Source organism: Crocuta crocuta, unplaced genomic scaffold (assembly GCF_008692635.1).
Source record: "Crocuta crocuta isolate KB4526 unplaced genomic scaffold, BGI_CrCroc_1.0 scaffold655, whole genome shotgun sequence".
Classification (NCBI taxonomy): domain Eukaryota; kingdom Metazoa; phylum Chordata; class Mammalia; order Carnivora; family Hyaenidae; genus Crocuta; species Crocuta crocuta.
This window is the reverse complement of record NW_027528348.1, coordinates 443,713-449,712: the sequence shown is the minus strand read 5'-3', so window position 1 is coordinate 449,712 and position 6,000 is coordinate 443,713. Positions and strand designations below refer to the sequence as shown.

The following is a 6,000-nucleotide window of genomic DNA, read 5'->3' as shown; positions in this document are numbered from 1 at the left end:
TTCCAGTCGCCACCCCCACAAAGGTAACCGGTCTCCTGGCTTCTAACAGCACAGACTTGTTTTACCTGCCTTGAAATTTTATATGAATAGAATCGTATAGGTGTGTCAGCTGGACATCATGTTTTGAGATTTAGCTGTATTTTTACATACAGCACATTAATTTTCATTGCTGAAAAGCACTCTACTGTGTGAATACAGTGCATTTAATTTTTAAAAATCTTTTAAATGTTTATTCATTTTTGAGAAACAGAGCATGAGTAGGGGAGGGGCTGAGAGAGAGGGATACACAGAATGCAAAGCAGGCTCCAGGCTGTGAGTGAGCTGTCAGCTTGGAGTTCGAGTGGGGCTCGAACTCACGGACAGCAAGATCATGAGCTGAGCTGAAGTCGGACGCTAGCCGACTGAGCCATCCTTGACAACGGGGTAGTTCCCAGTTTGGGGCCACGCTGGTGCATATCCCTTGGTGACCACACGCGGGCATCTCTGTTGGGTGTGTACCCAGGAGTGGAGCTGCTGGGTCAGTAGGTCTGCATGTGCGCTGGTCAAGTTTCAGCCTCTGTTTTATGTAATTATCCCCACGCAAGCATTCGTGGGGACCCCGCTCTCGCGTGAACTCCGCCACACACAAGGCCGATAAGGCACAGACCTGCCTCTCTGGAAGCTGATAATCTGGTTCAGAAGACAGCACACGAAGGGCCAGCTGCCTGTCTGTGTGCCGTCTGTGGTTGCCTTGGGACTGTTAGCAGCAGATTTGTGACACAGACCGTAGGGGCCACACAGGAAATATTATGGGCTTTGTGGCCCCACAGAAAACATTGGCCTACCTCTGGCCTAATAGGACAATAAAACGTGTGCCAGTAGTTATAACCTGCGCAGAAAGTGATGTTCCGCAAGAGGTACTGAAAATCTGATTTTCCTTTCAACCACGTTTGTTAAGCATGCCCTGGGAGGGGTGGGGGCTGGTGACGGGGGATGTGGGGGCTGAGGGTGCCCCCAGGGAGAGCGGCAAAGACAGAATGAGACACAAAGCTTGTTCTCAAAGAGTTAACAATAGGGGTGCTGGGTGGCTCAGTTGGTTAAATGTCCGACCCCAGCTCAGGTCATGATCTCACAGTCCATGAGTTCAAGCCCCGCACTGGGGTCTGTGCTGTCAGTGCAGAGCCTGCTTGGGATCCTCTGTCCCTCTCTCTCTCTCAAAAATAAATAAAATATTTTGAAAATATAGTTGGCATAACGGACAACCAACATATCATCAAGGGATCACTAAGCAGGAAAGTCTGCATGGAGGATGTGGCATCTGGCCTGGGCCTCAAATCCTGTGTAGCAGACAACTGCATGTGACAAATAATGTCTGCATGTGCCCACTCATTTGGGGCCTCCATCAAGTCCTGGGTTCCAGGCCCTTTCCACTTTATCATTCCCCTTCACGGAGAGAATACTCATTGCCAAAAAAATGCAGGTATGTTGCCTCCGTCCAACCACACAGCATTTTTCAGTAATACCTAGGAACTATTTATGGATTTGTGCCTGGAGAGATCTTAAAAATGAAGCTAACTGGTAAAAAATGGGAAATGAAATAAGTGCATTTTTTTCCTCCAAAAAAACCATATATATATTTTTTTATCAATGAAAGAATCTCTCTCAAAACAGCAGGCCTATGGAAAATATCTGAGGGTTGAGGTTAAAAAAACGGGACAAACCGGGGAGGAAACATGTCCTCTCTGTTTGCCGTGCAGTTTCTATTAAAACACCTCAGACGCGGCATCCATGTGGCCACGCCCACCCTGAGAAATAGAGCCGGCTATAGCTCACCAGGAGACCAAAGACAGATGAAAGCTGTTTCAGATGAAAAATTTAAACACAGCACCGAGCCCAGCAGAAGCTTCTGTCTACCTCCAATACACCAGTAAAACAGAACCATCTCTTCCACACGTTGGTTGGAACAGGGGACAGGAACGGAGGGGGCCCGGAATCTGCCTGTTCTCTTCCTCGGGGAGAACACCAGGGCCTACTCCGGTGGCTGGCTATTCTTCTCACGGCTATCAACAGAGAAAGGGGAAGTAAAAAAATTCTCTAAAAACGATCAGAAAGCCGGGGCACCTGGGTGGCTCAGTCGGCTTTGGCTCAGGTCAGGATCTCGTGATTCGTGGGTGCGAGCCCCGCATTGGGCCCTCTGCTGACAGCTCAGCGCCTGGAGCTACTTCAGATTCTGTGTCTCCCTCTCTCTCTGCCCTTCTCCTGCCTGCGCTCTGACTCTCTCTCTCTCTCTCAAATAAAATCTTTTTTTTTTTAAATGTTTTATTTATTTCTAGGAGAGAGAGACAGCGTGAACAGGGGAGGGTCAGAGAGAGAGGGAGTCACAGACTGAAACAGGCCCCAGGCTCTGAGCTGGCAGTCAGCACTGAGCCCGACGCGGGGCTCGAACCCACGAACCGCGAGATCATGACCTAAGCGAAAGTTGGACGCTTAACCGACTAAGCCACCCAGGCGCCCCTCAAATAAAATCTTTTTTTAAATGATCAGAAAGCTGACATGAACCTGTACAGGGGTGGGATGAATTCGCACTCTTTCTGTGCTCTAGATCCTCTCTCCGTGAGGCTCTGAGCTGTTCAGACAGAGCAATGACGTAGCTTCCAGGGGGATGCTCTCCTCCTACAACAGTCCCGCTCCATTCAGACCCTGCTTCCTACAGCTGCAGGTAGAGCTGGCCAGGAAATGGGTCTTCTGCAGACAGTTTAGGTTTTCATAAGCCCCTAACTTCTGTCTGGGCCTGCAAAAGCCTCCCGACCGCCTCCTGCCACACAGGCAATGTAAACTGCAGGCTTCACGAGCCCCCGATGGCAGCCATCCATCCCCAGGAACCCACTATATGCGCTCACTGACACAGGAGGTGGGCAGATGCTGGCGTGGCACACTCTAGGGTCCAGCAGCATCCCGTGAGGAGGGGAGGGGACAGGCAGGGTGAAAGGAACCCTGGGATGCTGAGGGGAAAACAATACCCTAACCTTTTACGTGGGGCACAGGGATGGTAAGCACACCCAGGGCTGGGTCCACACGGACCCAGACGCCCCTCCTGGCAGAGCAGCCGGACGAAGGAAGCCATGCGGAGACACCAGAAGCATGTGCACTGATATCCAGACGGCTTCTGGTTCTCACTTTGCCTCGCTGCTGTGTGACCTTGGGAAAATCACTCCACTTCTCTGAGACTTCTTGGCCTCAGAATTAAAATTCAGGGCTTGGAGATCTTTCAAGGCCTTTCTAAGGTGGTGACATTCCTCCAGGAAAGCTGGTACAGCTGTGGCCTGCCCTGGGGCTGCAGATTCGTGAGACAGTGCCGAGGCAACAAAGAGGCACCTGGGGACCTGCAGAGGGACTGGCCACAGAGGCCTCAGGGCTGGCCGACTGCTGGGTGAGCCTGCCAAATGGTTTTAGTGAAGTTACCATGGCAACGCGCCCAGGCCTAGGATCCAAATGGTTAGACTATGACAATGGCTCTCGGATGCTCCCTGGACCGTCTCCTGTGCCCCCTTTCCCACCATGTGACCCATTCTGGAAGTTACGAGACAAACCCAGCACAGTATGTGTCTACATACTGAAGGAGATAAACGAACTTCCTTCCATCCAGGGGGCCCTAGACACAGAGGAGGAGAGAGGGGTTGTTGGTGAAGAGCCCACAGTGAGCCCCTGTGCACACTGTCCCATCGGAACCCTCCTGACAGCCTCACACTCGCGTGTGCTCGGTCCAGGGGGCGGGGGCTTAGGGAGGCGCAGCCTCTTATGGTCCTGTCCTCCGCCCCACAGGGCCACTCCCTTCCCTGTGCCTTACTGCCTCCTGGGTGTGGCTAACTTGGCCCGGCCACTCCCACCCTCAGGGTCAGAGACCTTCTAGGACCCTAGCAATCAGATGCCAAAGGGGAGTGCTTCTCTGGCCTTCACTTAGGCTTAGGAAGTAAACAGGGTAGACTGAGAAGAAAGATTACACTTAATCTTATTGAACCTCTAAGTGCTTCCTGTATTATTAACTGGTTTAATCTTCACAACATTCCTACGAGGCGGGTTCCATTATTATGCACAGGAAGAGGTGAGGAAACCCACTGTTGGGTAAGTAGCTCCCCCAAGGTCACACACAATGGGTACCTGCTGGACCAGGCAGCCTGGCCCCAGAGTTCTCTCTAGGGGGTAGATCGCACTGTGCTGCTGGAGGTCAGTGAATGAAAGGTACCAACAGGCCACCCGAGATTCAAGATAAGAGCTTTCTAGCAGGAAGAGCTGACCTCACAAACCAAAAAGATTTGGAGGTAAAGGAGTGAGCCCGCAGTCACTGGAAGCATCCAAGCAGGAGCTGTAGTGCATGAGCCCTGAGCTCCAGAGCAAGCTTCAGACTTCTCATGTCACTGCTCCCAGAGAAAGAGTGAGGTGCCCATGGCCTAGGACTGCAGCCAGCCTCTTGGCCCTTCTGTGACCCCTTTACCACAAGGCACACAGGTCAGGGTCACCTCAGTTTCCCCTAGATGGCTGACCTCCCCACATTAGGGGGTGGGGGAAGAGGAGCAGGAGACCACTGCAGCGCAAACTCCTCCCTTCTAAGGGGACCCTGGGTGCCGATCTGGTTTAATCGCCTTATGATGGATTTCGAAACCCTCCCTCTCTCCCTCCAACACTTATCACTGTCAAAAGAAAAACAAACACACTGAGCCAGTCAGATTGTGTTTGAATAGCATCCGAGCAGATGTCCTCTGAGATCACTCAGCTGTGAAAGTTATCATTATCCACTGTGCATTTAAATCTGCTTTAAACTATTCTGGAGCTAAAAATACCATGATTTTCAGAAGACAGGCGCACTTAAGCCCTTCCCCATTTCCTGGGTTATGGCAATGCTCAGAGGCAATCATTCACCCTGATGCCGTCTTTGCTATTCTGAACCCAGGTGGGTGGACAAGACTCGATCACTTGCACTCTTAGCCTCCCACGGAAAGAACATAAGAGTGGAGAAGCCCAGGCTACCCGCAGGCTATGCAAACACTCTAGGACGCAGGGTCCCGGTGGACCCCAGGCAGCGGTCAGTTCCCCATAAGGGCAACACCCCACCTGAGGCCAGCTACTAGGGCTTTCGGCCCAAGGGAGAACCCTGACTGCACAATGGCCTTAGAAATTTCTGCAATGATGTAAATGCTTTGTATCTGCCCATCCAACAGAGCAGCCGCTTGGCCACGGAGACTCACTAAAGCCTCATGTAAATGAGGCTACCGTGACTCAGAAACGGAACTGTTCATTTTTTTAAAGTTTGTATTAATTCAAATGTAAATGTAAACGGTCAGCTAGCAGGACCCAGCAGCGACCACCACCAGCTAGACTCGGACAAAGCCCTGGAGGAAACTGGGCTGCCCCGCAGGAGGGGTGTCTCACCTCACTACAGAACAGCCTACGAGGGACTGTCCTGAGGAGGTGGCACAGGATATGGGGTTTATCTCCCCATCTACTCTCCTCCTCCGAAGTCGCAGAGTCCCTGACTGTCATGCAAACATATGGCCAACCAGGGGACCCGATGTCCCCTGCAGCTAGGTGTAGTCACACATTAAGTACTGTCCATTGAGATAAAGCCAGGTTGTTACATTATGACCTCCCAGAACCTGCCGGAAAGGACAGCTGTCACTGTCCTTTATCCCTTTCTTTCTCTTTTTATCACCCAACTGCCCTCCCCACCCTCCACCCCCCCAGCCCCGCAGATGTGATGGCTGGAATTCTGGTCACCTTTATTTTTATTGTTTGTTTGTTTGTTTGTTTAGAGAGAGAGAGAGAGAGCACAAGCCAGGGAGGGGCAGAGAGAGAGAGAGAAGGGAGAGAACCCCAAGCACACTCCATGCTGTCAGCACAGAACCTGACACGAGGCTCGATCCCACAAACCATGAGATCATGACCTGAGCCAAAACCAAGAGTTGGACACTTCACTGACAGGGCCACCTGGGTGCCCTCTGGTCACCATTCTAAAACATGAGGACA

At 51.6% G+C, this 6,000-nt stretch overlaps 1 protein-coding gene across 1 annotated transcript in view; it reads right to left on the bottom strand.

Annotated features, from left to right (window-relative positions):
* Nucleotides 1-6,000, bottom strand: part of GPD1L (glycerol-3-phosphate dehydrogenase 1 like) — a 43,071-nt gene that overhangs the window by 12,717 nt on the left and 24,354 nt on the right. The gene's annotated exons all lie outside the window — the stretch shown is intronic.